The 14,700-nt window shown below is 56.2% G+C and overlaps 3 long non-coding RNA genes and 2 other non-coding genes across 11 annotated transcripts; 4 read left to right on the top strand and 1 right to left on the bottom strand.

The window, feature by feature from the left end:
* Nucleotides 1-582: 582 nt before the first annotated feature.
* LOC140696197 (uncharacterized) lies at nt 583-2,399 on the bottom strand. Its single transcript, XR_012072364.1, has 2 exons — nt 2,325-2,399; nt 583-1,088 (listed from the first exon to the last, which is right to left on the bottom strand). It is a non-coding gene; the product is annotated as an uncharacterized lncRNA (long non-coding RNA).
* Nucleotides 2,400-2,436: 37 nt separating this feature from the next.
* On the top strand, nt 2,437-6,431 carry LOC107034962 (uncharacterized). 4 transcript variants are annotated; one of them, XR_012072362.1, is made up of 6 exons: nt 2,437-2,595; nt 3,468-3,538; nt 3,702-5,028; nt 5,120-5,404; nt 5,810-5,912; nt 6,217-6,431. It is a non-coding gene; the product is annotated as an uncharacterized lncRNA (long non-coding RNA). The 4 variants fall into 4 exon arrangements; XR_012072363.1 differs by lacking the exon at nt 3,702-5,028 and having other exon boundaries at nt 2,440-2,595; nt 5,120-5,266; XR_012072361.1 differs by lacking the exon at nt 3,702-5,028 and having other exon boundaries at nt 2,440-2,595.
* Nucleotides 6,432-10,000: 3,569 nt separating this feature from the next.
* LOC107034961 (uncharacterized) lies at nt 10,001-14,586 on the top strand. Of its 4 annotated transcripts, none has more exons than XR_012072359.1 (6): nt 10,001-10,137; nt 10,915-10,955; nt 11,152-11,281; nt 11,976-12,140; nt 13,009-13,100; nt 13,899-14,586. It is a non-coding gene; the product is annotated as an uncharacterized lncRNA (long non-coding RNA). The 4 variants fall into 4 exon arrangements; XR_012072357.1 differs by having other exon boundaries at nt 11,109-11,281; XR_012072356.1 differs by having other exon boundaries at nt 10,915-11,281.
* LOC116280418 (small nucleolar RNA SNORA17) lies at nt 11,098-11,228 on the top strand. Its single transcript, XR_004189805.1, has one exon. It is a non-coding gene; the product is annotated as a small nucleolar RNA SNORA17 (small nucleolar RNA).
* On the top strand, nt 12,213-12,346 carry LOC116280417 (small nucleolar RNA SNORA43). The gene has a single exon (XR_004189804.1). It is a non-coding gene; the product is annotated as a small nucleolar RNA SNORA43 (small nucleolar RNA).
* Nucleotides 14,587-14,700: the final 114 nt, after the last annotated feature.

Below are 14,700 nucleotides of genomic sequence, written 5' to 3'. Positions count from 1 at the left end.
ATCCCATGCTTGAGTGGGGGGTGGGTAACATGCCCACTCTGATCCCTCCTAATCTTGGATGCTGCAGCTCTGATAAGACAGCCTGTATCGTGTCCCCTGATCCCCACCCAGACAGCAGTGACCCCGACACCTTGCCCGATGTCCAGAGCCCTGGGTGGTGTGGTCCAGACATCTTCCCCAGTGTGCACCCCTCACTCCAGCCTCCCTACAGCCTTCCTCCCCCAGGGACCCTTCCAAGCCCCTCCCTCCTCAGAGCCCCTGCCTGCAGTGCCCCTCCCCACAGCCCCCCATCCACAGGGGACTTACCTCCGAGGTTGGACTCAGAGGTCACTAGCTCAGGCCCCCATAAAGCACAGCCTTTGGGGTCAGATTGCCCTGGGTTCAAACTCACAGTGGGGCCACCTCACAGCTCTGTGACAGGCAAGCTCCTGTGACTCTCAGAGCCTGTTTCCTTCATTGGAAATGGGGTCAGTGACTCTGACCCCGGGAGGGTTAAAGCGGAGGGGATGTGGGTGTTACTGGACCCCTCCAGACTCCTGGACAGCAAGACCGTAGAAATGGACGTCGTTCCCACAAGACTCCTAGGGACACAAAGCTTTTTATTGAAAGGAGAGCTGTGCACAAGAGAGAAGGGGGAAGGGTGCCAGGTACCTGAGGACTTTCAGGGAAGGGAGTTTAAAGGATGTGGGCGGGGGAGCTGCAGGAACCTGAACAGTTTGTGCTCAATACTCGGATGGGTGGGAATCAAGGTGAAGTTCTGAGCACCTTCAGCCGTCTGGTTTCAAGTGGTCTGGGAGCTATGTGCTCGGGGCCAGCAGTTTTCACGTGGCGGGGGATCTGCTTCCTGCAAAAACGATCGAGAACGTGTCAAACCTTTATCTTTTGGGGAACTGGGAGTTCGGGGACCTGCCACGTGGCACATTATGGTCCCGCCTTTGTCCTCAGGAAACTGCACACACGTCAGGGAACAGAGGTGTCTTTTGCTCCTGTGGGTCTCCGGGTGTCCTCTCAGAGACCTCGGCCTTTGGGCTTCGTTTTCTCAGGCCTGTCAAGGCCATTCCCTGGTCCTTTTCCAACGTAGTTGTACTCTGACAAAATAAATTTTTTCACATATTGAGACACAGGGAAGTCGTTCTGGCTTATACACGAGTTAACTTGAATTTGATGCTGACTAGAACAGCCTGTGTGTGGCCCATCCAACGTACACTGTACATCTGCTTTAACCATTAAAGAAAAGGGCACATGGACCACAAGTAAAGAACATCCATGATAAGAATAAAGATTAGGGGGGGAGGCTGTAGCTTGGTGGTAGAGCATGTGCTTAGCATGCATGAGATCCTGGGTTCAATCCCCAGCACCTCTTTTTAAATAAATAAACCTGATTTATTAATAACCTCCCCAAAATAAAATTAAATTTAAAAAGGGATCATCTCAAAAAATGAAGATGAAATGCCCCTCTTCCGGGACACCAGTGCTGGTCCTCCTTTGATGATATGCCTCGTCCCGGATGCCGAGGCCTCACTGACCCACCATATATGTGCTGGCCTGTTTCCTTTTTCTTCTTCTACCTCGAAGAACTGCATCCCTGACTTCCTAACATTCTCTGTCCTGACAATATATAAACCTGTGCTGGAAACCCTGCCTCTCTGGAGCAGTTTCTCAGAGGCATCTGGGAAGCGGGCTTCCAGGCTAGTCCCGAGTTTGGCTCAAATAAAACTCATTTCTGTTATTTTTAATGGTTGTTTATTATTTTTCATCGACAGCTCTTGTCTTCCAGTCTCAAAGGCACCCACAGTGCTTGGACTCAGGAGGTTGCCTGGCCGGGGGAGCCCCACACAGGACAAGGCTCTGATGGCCAGCGCGGGGCTCAGTGAGGAGCAACGATCCTCAGTCCCCCTTCATGGCTGGACTTGGTCACTTAGAGCCGAGTGACCCAAGGAGCTGGGGCCCCTGTTCCTTTGTAAAGTGGGGTGAAAACACTCAGTGCCCAGGGGGCCCCCTAATAACAGTAACTACCCCCAACGCCTGCTCCTCTGGGCGGTGGGCTTCCTCCAGCCCCTCCCACAGCAGCCAGGACAGCCAGGGACAGGCTGGACCCTGTGTCCCGGCGTCCTGTGAGGGGGACAAATGGTGGGGCGGTGGAGGAGGAGGAGAAGCGGCGGCTGGACCTTCTCCCTGCCCGGACTGAGTGGCCACTGCCGCCCCCAGGTCACACAGGCCCAGCCGTGTCCTGAGCTGGACCCTGGGGTGGGGTCTGGGGACCAGGAGAGCAGGTGAGAGTATATTCAGAGACCCCTGTGTCCCCAGATGTCCAGCACACCCACCCCAGCATGCTACATCTCGCATCTGATTGGGGGATGGGGTGGGTTCACGCGGCTCAGGGGACGCGGAGGGTGCCGAGCCGTTGACGGTTGGGACACAGCGGAGCCACGCGGGGAGCGGTTCGTGCTGCGCATGCGCGCGGGAGGCCTGTCCGCCGCCAAGCGGGCTGGTCCTCGCCACGCCCGTCACCCGTCCGGGGCGGAGAGCGCGGCGCTTCCTCGCAGAGCTGGGCTGATGCAGGTCCCTGTCCAGCCCCTCCTGAAGCCAGGAGAGGTGGGGACTGCCAGGGGCCAGGAGGTCGGCAGAGTCCGGGGGAGCAGGGAGGGTCCCCGCCTCCGAGGCCAGACTCAACCCTCCACTAGAGTATACACTGGGAATGAGAGCCCCTCAGATCCTGGGGGGACCTCTGCTCACCCCTCCCATGTGGGGCCCATTCCCCTGGGTAGCCTTGCACGCTCGCACGCACACACACACGCGCACACACACTGACTGACTGCCCTGAGAGGGGAGGTGAAATGGGTGAGAAGGAGGTTGGGGGCAGCTCTGCCAGGGGCAGGGGTATCCAGCAGCGTAGCAGCATGCCCAGGCCCACAGCACGGGGAAGGGAGAGATTGCAGGCTGATGCGGGGGTCCCCTGGGCACTGCCTGGGCTGGGGTCACCCCTAGAGCTCCCTGGAGAAGACAGGGTCTGGGGGTCCTGGAACAGGGATGAGACCCCCCATTGTGGAGGGGCTACGGGAGATGAGGCCTCAGCTCCCTCTCTGTAAAGCGGGGTGCCGAGACGGGGGACCCCTAAGGTCCCACATGCTTGCAGAAGAGTCTGTTGGACTTGGTTCTCCATCCGTGACCCACTGTCCTCCAGGTCCTTGGAAAATGCTTTCTACCCTCTGAGGTCCTCTGAGCAGGGGCAGCCTGGGGACTTGGGGGACTGGAGACCTGGGGGTGCAGAACATGACAGAGCCCTGGACCACTCATTGGGGACCAGGGACAAGACCCTCCTTGTTGGCACCCTGGGTCCTCATTTGTAAGTGGGTGGAGTCATTGCACTGGTTGGGTGAGGAGGCCTCATTTGTGACCTGGACACCGGGACAGTGGAGGGAGAGAGAGGAGCGAGAGAAGTTTCTGAGGCCCCTTTCTTCCCACAGGAGCCTGCTGGTCCTGCTGCTCTGCCCCCTCGGCCCTGGTGAGACCACTGCCTTGAGGACCCCAAGCAAAGGTATGTGATTAGTTTCCTGCCTGGGGCTGCAGTGCAGGGACTGACCACCAGGGGGCAGCTATGCCCACTCTACTCAATGGAGCAACTGGAGTAGAGACGGGACACCCGGGGTCATTCTGGGCATCCCCCTGCCTCCGACCCAACAGGCACCTTTTATTACTAGCCTCCAGGCCCACAGTGTGAGCTGCAGAGGCGGGAAGGGGCTCTGAGATCCTCTATTGATTCATTCAGCTACTGTGCCCTAGGCACTCACCCAGGAGCACACAGCCTGGAGGGCCAGATGGACAAAAGCAGGAAAGTAAATCCCTGGGAGAGAGAAGAGCACGTGCTCCAGGGAAACGAGTCAGGGTCCTGGAGGGAGGGCCGGGAGCTCCTGGGGTGGGGGAATGGTGTCTAAAGGTCTCCAGGGTGATCATGATGCTGTGACCAGAAAGACCAGAGGCACCAGCCCTACAGACTCTGTGAGAAGTGAGTGGGGGAAGGTCGAAGGTGCAGAGACTTGGAAACAGAAGAGACTTTGGCCAGAGAGGAGGGCGGGAGGGAGGAGGGCAGGGCCGGACCCGGGTCTGGAAGGCCGACCCGCTGTCTGTGCGGGGTGACAGCGTTCCCCTAACTTAGCGCTTACGAGGACAACATTGACCATCTCCGTGTCTGTGAGCAGGGTGCAGGCTCAGCTCAGCTCAGCTGGGAGCCTCTGCCTGGAGGGCTCCCCGGACGCTGGGCTGTGGTCTCAGTCGAGTCTCCGTCAGGTGGGTCCGTCTCTGAGATCACTCGCAGGTTATTGGTGGCGTTCAGTTTGGACGGGGGCTCAGGTCTCTCCTGTCTCTGGGCCAGGACCCAAGGCTGGGTCTTTGCTCTGGCACCTCCTAGGGCAGCTCATAACATCTGATCTTGCTTCTCCAGAACATTGAGTCAGAGACAGAGACAGAGAGAAAATAAGAGATAGAGACAGACAAAGACAGAGAGAGACAGAGAATGAACGCAGGAGGGAGGGGACCCAGCAGAAGTCACAACCTTTCATAAATGAGTCTTGGAAAACACAGCCCATCCCTTTTATCACAAAGTCCATCCACCCTGAGGGGAGGGGATCACACGGGGATGTGTGACCAGGAGGCAGGAACGCTGGGAGCCATTGAGGGGCTGCCCCGCCAGCCCCCGACCCTGGGCCGAGATGACACAGGACGGAGGAACTGGAAGGTCCTCTGTTGGGGGGACTGGGAGGGGGCGTGGCTGTCCCTAGGTCCCAGGCAGACCTGGCCTGTCTGAGCTCTGCTCTGTGCCCCGCCAGCCCCTTCTGCGGCCCTTCCACTGCTGAGCCTGCATGAGGGATGTGTGGTCCCAGCCTAAGGGTGTGCAGGCACTGTGGGTGTGTACAAGTCTCTGTACCTGATGACACCCATGAAGCAGATGCCAGAATGACCCCCACTGTGCAGACGGGGAGACTGGGGCAGCCCTGAGAGGCACGCGACTTCTCCAGGGTCATATCACTGGTGAGAAGGAGGAGTGAGGTCTGAGCCCAGTTGTGTCCCCTGAGCCGGGGCCCAGGCTGACCCAGGCCTCCTCGTTGGTGTCGCTGTGCAGGGACATGGCATGGGGTCAGGAGTGAGCAGTCAGCAGCCTGGAGGGGCCTGCTCATGTCTGAGCAGGAAGCCTGGAGAAGGGCACCCCAGGAAGTCATCTCACTTCTTGATGACAGAGCCCAACAGAACTTGGAGCCCAGGATACCAGGTGCGTGTTCTAGGGAAGCCCCAGTCCAACTAGCGTGGCCAGAGACCTCAAATGAGCACCATGTTCTCCTGCTGTGTCCCGATGTCCCGAGGCCATAGCCACAGACGCATCTGGCCATTTGCCTGGAGGCACCCAAAGGTAACACAGGGACCACCAAGGCAGCCGGGTCCAGGCCAGGCCACCTCCGGGATCCCACCTGGGCAGCCCTATGTCCCCTCCCTGTGTGTGTGGAAGGGGAGGCATGGTCCATGTCGGGTGGGCTTCCCCGAGCAGGAGCAGGCTGATGAGGGGGCAGAAGCCTGATGGGCCTGTCCTGTGAAGCACCAGGTCAAGGTGTCTGGGTGGACGAGGTGCTAGGGTGGTGACCTTCAGCCCGAGGTTCATCCTACATCCTGGAGGCAGACCTCACCGCATCCCAGGTAGAGGCTGTGCAGACACAGGTCTGTGCCCGATCTGGGAGCAGAAGTCCAGCAGGTGGAAAAGCATCATCTCGGGCAGGCAGAACTCCATCCTCAGGACTGCTGCCGGGCACTGTCTTTTCAGAGCTCCGTGCAGGAGATGGTGAGGAGCTGGTCAACAGAGGCGCCCCCTCCATCCCCCTGGGTGAGCGGCAGCCCCACGGCCACCGAGGGCAACACAGGCTGGAGTGAGTACCGGCCAAAGGGCTCCCCAGAATGAGGGCCCTAAATGGCTGGGGAGGCCTTGCACCTGCTCCCACAGGAGCCCCAGAGCCGGTTCAGGACCAGCAGCCCTGCGGGGAAACCAGCCTGGAACCCTCCTCAGTGCTGGATCCCAAGCCACACCTTCAACTCACTCCCCCCCCAGAAGGTCCCTTCCCTCCCCTGTTCTTGTTCTGGGTTTTTTCTTTTTCCACTTTACACTTTACATGGTGTCTTATATTCTAGGTTCTAAATTTAAAATATTAAAACTTCATTTCACATCATTTTCAGCTGAACAGTTTATAAGCATTAAGTCCACTCACGATGCCACGTGACCTTCAGGCCTGTCTCGGAACCAACCGCCTCACTCCCCAGAAGGAAGCCTGGGACTGAAAGCCATCGGCCCCCAGCCCTCCCTCCCCCGCCCCCTGCACCTCCTAATCTGCTCTCTGTCTTTGTGTCTTTACCTGTTCTGGATGTTTCCATAAATGGAATCGTGCAACACACGGCTTTTTGTGTGTCAATTTTGAAAGAATAGTTCATTTTTGTTTTCTTTTTCTACCTGAAATAGCACTTCTGTTATATGAAGGGGAAATCCCGATGCAGTAAAGGTGGGATGCACAGAATGAAGCCCTTTCGGCAAACACGTGCACAGTCTCAGGGCAGAGACCCCGTTCTAAGTGTGACAGCAGCTCCCGAGGACAGAAGGGACACGCCCAGCTCCTCCCGGGGCCGATCAAAACTGCGAGAAACGCGGAGAGAGCGGGTGAGGCCGCACCCAGACCTGAGCGGCGCTCCTCATGCCCAGGGGCAGAGAGAGGGCGGACCCCCCTGCGGGCCCCGAACTCTCCAAAGTCAGTGCTTTTAAAAGGGCCCAAGAACAAACATGCAATTCCGACGAGAGGCCGCACACATGGTCAGTACGTGTCAGAGACGCTTGCCCTCACTGATGGGGACACACAGACATAACCACTGTGGAGACAGCACCGGCCACCGTCACACTGGCGGGTTCCTCGTCTGGGGGTGACCAGCCCTGGGGACGACGTGAGGGGCAGAGGCCCCCCGGGCCCCCCGGAGGGAGGTGTGGAGGACACGCCTCTCTGGGAGAACCGTGTGCGTGCTGCACCCGCGGCGCTAAGCCTCGGCTCACCCACAGGAGTTCTTGCACAGGGTTTTGAGATGTATTTTCAAGTGACCCATCACAGCGTTGGCCGAAATGGCAGGGACCTGGAAACAACTCTAGTGTCCATGGAGGGGGATGGGACCCATCAATCCTGGTCCACGCAGACGGGTGGTGCTATGCAGCTGTCCCAGTGGGTGTGCGGGTCTCTGTGCTGACAGGGGAGATCCAAGGGGTCCTTTTACATGAGATACACGTGGACAACCATCTGCATCCAGGAGCTCGTCTGTAAGACTACATGTATGTCATGTCAACATGCAGACACGTGTATATGTAAACGAATCTGCATCTCAGACAGACAGACAGAGACAGAATGAAACCAGCAGAGCCCGAGGGAGACACACTGAACCTCTCACAATGGTCGGCCTGTGGATGTGTTGCAGAAAGTGTGTTACAGCTCAGTTGTGACAGCAATCTGGATCCGGGCAAGGGACCAGGCAGCGCCCTGAGAGTTGGAGAACTCAGGTTTATTATACCACCAGACCCAGAGGAGTTAACACTCCAAGCGCTGGACACCATTTGCAGGTTTATACAGGCTTTTATAGGCTGCAAGTTTACACTTTCCAACATCATATGCAAATAAGGTATAACAAAAGTTGACTAATTAGGAACAAGCTTTGTAGAAACGGACCAATCAGGAGGGAGAGATAACCAATCAGGAGTGAGCTCCATGCAAATGAAGTACTACAAATAGACCAATCAGGAGTTAGCTCAGGGAACCAATAGAATTTTAGGGGTAAGTTCCACTTTCCTAGAAGTAAGCTGTTTCAGAGGCAAAGAGTGAGATAACGCCGCTGGGCCAGGGAACTGGATGGTGCGGGCAGGAGGGTAGTGGCCCTGCCTGGGGGTCTTGCCAGTCTTTTTTTATGGGGCTTCCCACCTCAGGTGAGACTCTGAGATCTCTTCTCCTTTAGGTGATAAATTTTTTTATAAAGTGTGCATATTTGCTTATATAATTCTAATATTAAAATCATAAATGTTATCTTTTAATCTCTTATCTATGGAGTAATTAAAGTACATTATTTTCTTTTTAAATGTTTTTTACTACAAGGGCAATAAATGTAAAATAGTGAATTCTGAAAGAATTAAGAATTAAATAAAGAACAAAGTCTCCCGCCTGGAAGGAGGGCCCTAGCAGGTGGTGTCCAGGTCCCCTCCTCCTCCTCTGTGGTTGCCCGTGAGCCCTTGTGGGTGTCGGGCGGGGAGGATTCCTGGATGTGTGCTGTTCTGGAACCTGGTTTCCCCAGGTGGACAGTGGCCAGTCCATCCTCTTCCTTCTTTGCATTTTCTGTGGCACTGACTCAGAATTTCCCAAGAGCTCCTCCTGTGAATATAGAATTCATTTCCGATTTTCACTCCCATCACCGTGCTGAAGAGAATTTCTGTGCCCCTGAATCTGTGTTGAGAACAGATCCCTGGAAGTGGAGGGGGCCCAGGGAACCCCTCTGCAGCGTTTTGGAAACATCGTCTTTCTTGGAGAGCTGGGTCTTTCTGGCTAGGATTTTGCTCCCTCCAGGCTGTGGGCGGTTGGGAGGGGAGGGAGCCTTCCTTCCGCAAACCAGTTCAGCCTGTCCCCACGAAACCAGGCCCCATTGCTCTTCTGTCGTTTTGTCTGTGTTGGCTTCCAAGGCGGGGGACACAGCACCTGCCCAGGGACGGGGCACTGCTGGGGACGTTCTCGGCTAAGTGGCCACAGGGGCTGTCCAGCCTTTGGCCCAAATGGCTGGCCCCAGGAGGCAGGTCTGGGACTCCCCACTCTGCCCCCATCACAGAGAATCCTGTAGGATTCTCACGGAGGTGGGGTGGGGGGCTCGTTAGCCACAGCTTGCCCTGAGGTGTGGTCTGCATCTCCCAAGTCAGCAGCAACTTGTTAGCTCATGAGAAGTCCCAGGGGACTAAAGAATTCATGGTGGGTCCTTCCTGACTGCACTTCAGAAGCTTCCATGTGAAAAAGGAAGCAAAGCGTGGCTCCCCAGTGTGCCCTGGCAGCCCCTGCCTCAGCAGGTAGCATCTAGGGGACCCCTCCTGAGCAGTGAAGGCAGAGCTCCCTACAGGAGAGCGTCCCGAGGGGCTCAGAGGAAAGGTGTCCCTGGGGCAGAGGCTCCAGGGGGACTGGGGCAGGCAGGAGCAGCTCGACCAGGGATCCCCAGAGAGTGGCAGGCTTTTCTGCAAGGAATAAAGAGCAGGCCAAACTTCAGGGACGCTCAGGTTGGAGACAGTAAGTACAGGGACACTGTAGGTGCCTAAGTGCCTGGCACTGTTCTAAGTGCTTCATCTAACTAAGTTGACAGAGGAAGTCCTGCCACCCACGGGAGGTAGGTCTCACCCTGCAGTTGGAGGACCCAGTGTTACGGAGTCCAAACTCGTGCTGCTCACCGCACGACAGGCCAATAAACCAGGAGACGAGGCGTTGGGGCAAGGAATAATGACTTTATTAGGAAATCCGGCAGACCAAGAAGATGGCAGACTAACGTCCTGGAGAACCATCTTCTCCAAGTCAGAATTCAGGCTCCTTTTATTCTGAAAAGGGGAGGGAGTGTGGTTGGTTGTTGCAGACTTCTTGGTGTTGGAATCCTTTGTTCTTGCAGCCAGCCACCTAGGTCAGATCATGGTGTTCCTGTAAACCTCCAACAAGACAAATGTTATTTTCTATTCTGCAACTTATCTTTGTACGAATGGTGTTGTACCCTTAAAGGTCAGAGCCTTGAGAATGGGCTGTCCTGTGTATTTCAGGTTTTAGGCAACTAGCTTTCTTTATAAAAGGTCACCGGCGTGGCGCGGCCGGGAGGGTCCACTAGAAGGCGCTGCAGCGCGAGCTCGCTGGGGAGCGGGGATTGGGCCTCGCGGGCTACCGTCCGCGCTATAAAAAGCGCGGCGCGCGCTCGTATGTTCTTTCTCCCGGCGCAGATGGAGACGCCATGGTGGTTTCTCAAGTCCTTGGGGTCCGAGCCTTGGCCTCTCCATGGGCCCCACCGCCCGCGGCCGGCGAGCTCCGCGCCCCGCGGCTCCGTCCTGGATGCCGGTGACCAGAGGTGCGCGGGCTGGCGCGCCCTGGGCCTGCGGGACGGACGGGCGTCCTCGGCGTGGGGGTGGATGCGGCGAGGCTCCCGCGCCTCGTTGGGGCCTCGCGAGTGCGGGGCGGTGGGGGCGCCCCGCGCCCCGCTGTGCTCTCTGGGCTTGTCCAGAGCCGAAGCCTCGGGGAGTAGGGCCAGGTGGCAGTAGTTTAATGGGCGAATCGGGGCATTTAAGAAGTGTGCCCGCCGCCCCCCCCCGTTCCCGCCTCCCTTCACCTACACGGCTTATTGTGAGAATTTAAGGGAAGGAGTCTTTAACGCCTGCCTAAGTCACTTCACATTTCTGGGCATCTGTTTTTAAACGCATTGTCACTGCTTCCTAGGTTCTTTCTAAAAGCGGGGTGATTGCTGAATTATAGCAGTGTGACTGCTCCTACTGTAGTGGTGTGTGGGTGTGGGCACGTATATATACAGTATGATGCAGTAGAGTGGGTGTGTGCGTCGCCTCCTGGTGGAAAGGAATACCTGTCGTCATCGCCCTGGTCGCGTGATCCCTGATGTCCGCAGACGGTGATGGTGGCCAGGACTGAAGTGCCTCTAATGCAGTGCCACTGTATTGTAACCTGGATTTTCTACACCCCCCCAAATTAAGCCGAGAATAAAATGGAGGGTGACTGGGTTTGGTGAATAGAAACGTGTAGACCTGGAGGTCAAATGCAGCAAAACAAATCCTGGATGAAATGCTTTTTTGTGAACTCGTCAGGTTCTCATAAAGTGGCTTTCTTTTTTCTCTAGGGGGTTTGCCTGCTGGGAACTGAGCACCTCTGAAGTCTCAGGTGAGTCGACACATTGGTGCTGGGAGATAACATTCTTGCAAATTCAGTGCCTTCTGTGTTACACCCTAAGCGCCAGGGCCAGGTGGTCCACAACAACTTGGTCGGGATAATCAAAGCTTGGATTACCTAACTTTCCATACATGCTGCCCCTAGAGGCGTTGCATATGTGGCTGCGGTGTCACGTGTGTGTCATCAGGTGGCAGAGAGAAGAGAGGCTTGTCTACGCCCAGTGTTCTGGCCCGTGAACGTCTGGATGATTGATAGTCTGACACTTGACTGCGTGCGAACTGTTGGTGTGTGTTTACAGGCAGCCTGAGGCCTGTCAGGTAAAAGCTCTAATTCTTTCCTAGTTCTTGGCTAGCCTCAGATAATGAGGTTGTCCCAGCAGGTGGGCTGCCCCCACAGTGATGAGCGAGGGAAACGTGAGTGTGTTTCAGTTAGGCTGACTTGCTGAAGGTCCGAGTGTTATTTACCTGTCACGTTGGATTTAAAAAGAAAGATGGCACTAAGATTTCCCTTTCGAGGGTGAGCTGAATGGTGTAAACTGATTTAAACTGGGCTGTGCAGCCAGAAGCTTCCAAGTTGCCAGTTTCACATGTTACAGAGACAGTTCCAGAGGCTAGCAATGCTGGCGTTCTCTGGCACATGAGGTTTTTTTGTTTTTCTTTTAATTCCAAAGAGTTGTTTCTGTGTCACCTTCTCTTGTTGAGTGGTCTTCTCTGATTAGATTGGTCAGTACCTCGTTAATAGCTTTCTGGGAGGGGCACAGATTTCTGAGGTGTCCCCCCCGGCTGCACTGTGATTCCCCAAGTTCAGCCAACACCAGCCAGGTGCCAGAGTAGGCAGCCCAAGTCGTCTTTTTCTAATGTTTGGCTGGGGATAATTAGGTGGGTTTTTTTAACAGAGGTACTGGGGATGGAACCCAGGAACTTGTGCATGCTATGCACAAACTCTTACGGAGCTACACCCGCCCCCCACGCCAGAAGTCTTTTTTAATCTTCTCTTCGTGCTGCCCAGCAGGGGTCTGAAAGGTGACCGTGGAAGAGGTGAAAGATCCTTTGGAGCATCGTGCACTGGATTTGAATACCAGCAGTGATGGAGCCAAGCGGTTCTCTTACTAATACGAGAACAGTGACAGCTTGTGACCATTGGCCAGAATGACCAGCCATCACGATCCAGAGCCAGGTAAGAGGCCGTGCTTTTCTGAGCATCTCCTTGGGCCTTGCTGGGTGGGAGGGAGGGGACAGCTGCCCCATGGATGGCGGACCTGCCGGCACCACGGATGCAGCTGCCCCGCTGCACCCGTGACATCGGGGCACAGAGGAAGCGGCTATTTCTACGCTCAGTGCTCAGAACAGTGGGCACTAAGAATGGTTTGTAGCCGGACAGTACGATTTTCTTCTTCCATAGAGTAAGGCTCGTAGTGAGGATTAAATGAGATGCATGAGCACGTGGCAAGCTTCGGGCACAGTGGGATTGACTGAGGGTCTCCTTCGGCCATTCAGTAGGTCTGTCTAGGGAAGACTTTGTAGAAGAAAAGGGTTGGGCAGGTGTGACCTGCTTCCCTGCCTGAGAGCTGCTGAACCGGTATCAGTGGCCTGTGTCCTGTCCAGACCCATTACTCCCTGTGCGGGGTCTGGAGCCACCTGGTCCATGAGCACTTGTGCTGTGAGGACCCTTGACAAGGAGCAGGAGACGGTTTGGTCATTCTGGAAAGAGCGCCAAGGGTCGCTCCTGGTATTGGCCCTGTGGGTGAGGCAGAGGTTAGGGCCCTGTGTGGAGCCTGTCCATGGGCCAACCATAACCCTAAAAATGATTATCCAGACCAGGGCCCTGGAGGGCAGAGGGGGCTGTGGCCCCCTGTCAGGTGGAGGGCTCAGTTTGCTGTTGAGGGTCGAACAAAAGCTGTAGGTGACTGGCTCTCAACCAGCGTGTCCCTCCCAGGGCATGTGGCAGTGGGGAGGGGTCCGCATGCTGGTGGGGCTGAGGTTGAGAAACCTGCTGTAGAAAAACATGGTTTGGGGGGATTCACTGATGAGATTCCATGTCTCAGATCCGTGGGCCCAGCTCGGTTCTGTGCAGCTGGTCAGTGGAATAGACCTGCAGGTGTGGGCTCTTGTCACTCCAGGACTCGCTTCAGGACAGGTATGTTGGGGGGTTTCTCACAGACCTGAACCCTCATTGTGGACACTGGCTTGCCAGAATCTGGTCAGGGGTAGTATATGAAGTTGTCCTAATTTCAGAGGAGGGCAGGGGGTCATGGGTGATTAGGCACTTGAGTGGCCACCGGGAAAATGAAGATGAGCCCTGACTGGGAAAGGCATTGCCTGGGCAGAGGCTGGTGGGCTGCCAAAGGTCTGCCCTGCACCCCAGAGGTGTTCTCAGGAGATGCTTGTCCTCAGCATCCTCCAGGAGCAGTCCTCGGGCCCAGCAGAATGAGGGGTGGAGGGTGGGAGTAAACTGAGGGCTTCATGAAGCTCCTTCGTTGCTGAGCTCTTGGAGGGGGGCAGCATGCAGGTCACCCTTTCATACAAGCACGTGGCATCTGTGTCCAGGCCTTGTGCGCTTTGCAGAGAGGTGAGAACTGGGGTTTTGGTGGTTTCAGGTATCCAGCAGAGCTGCCCTCGGCAGAACTGTTGGTGGCGTGCTCTGGGCGGTGCGGCAGTAGAGTGTCTGCTGACCTCTCTGCTGGGCTCATCCTAGATGGTAGAGCCTTGCTGGTTCCCCCACAGAAACTGGGTGGTGAGTGGGGTGTTGAGAAAGAAGGGAGCTGGGCTTGGCATGTCTTGTAGGGGAAGGCGTAGGGGGCCTGAGCAGCTGTTTCTGCTGTCCTGAGGTCTCCAACCCAAGGTGAGGAGGCTGGACCGGGTGACAGAGTTGTGGCCCCATCTGTCCAGCACCAGGAGGCACTGCTAGGGGGTCGTTCTGGTTTACTGTCTGCAGATGGGGTCCTGCTGGATAGATGAGCCCGGGGCACTGTGGGCCTCAGCACGCAAGGGCGGCGGAGAGCTGGAAGTCATGGCCTTGGGAAGTGTCCTCCGATGAAAAGAACCTGCAGGCTTACAGAGCGGTGGCGTGTTGGCGTGCTGAACAGCAGCTGTGTGCTTCCCCGTCCTGGGTCGGCAGGGCTGAGGCAGCAAGTGCGTGAGAGCCTGAGCAGAGAGCCCCGGGGACCCAGGAGCTCCAGGGGGGCCAGCGAGCGCGGCACAGTGGAAACGGGAGCTGGACCCAGTGGTGGCCTCAAGGCCCTGGGGGCAGTGGTGATGGCTCAGCAGGCCCCTCATCTCTGATCCTGATTCTTAAATCCTCTGGCCTCGGGTGTTCAGGGAGTGAGTGGAGCCCATGGTTCTGAACTGGCCTTCACCAACCTGGCCTTCACCATGTGGATCATCTTCCCCACACAAGGAGGGGAATTTAGGTGAAAAGCAAGTTGACCCATTTGGGATGAGGTTTAAGGAGCCCAGTGCTGAGAATGTGGGTGTTTAGTTGAAATCTTGGGACAATGTCTTTTATGCAAAAGATACTAAAGTGAATGGAAGGGTTTGTATAATGCATTTTTTTTCCAAGGAGGGTGTGTCTGTTGGCAAATCTAGAGAATAAATTGGTCTTGAATAAACTGTCCTGACAGGTTTTCCTTAGTGGCTCAGCTGAGGGTGTCGGGCTCCTGGGCTCACAGCTTCCCGTCGTGGGGCGGGAGCGTGGCCCTCAGCAGGCGTTACACCAGGCAGCTCGCTGAGGTGAAGAA

This window comes from Vicugna pacos, chromosome 4 (genome assembly GCF_048564905.1).
Source record: "Vicugna pacos chromosome 4, VicPac4, whole genome shotgun sequence".
Lineage (NCBI taxonomy): Eukaryota > Metazoa > Chordata > Mammalia > Artiodactyla > Camelidae > Vicugna > Vicugna pacos.
Note: the sequence above shows the minus strand (reverse complement) of the source record. Positions and strands in the feature narration are given on the sequence as shown.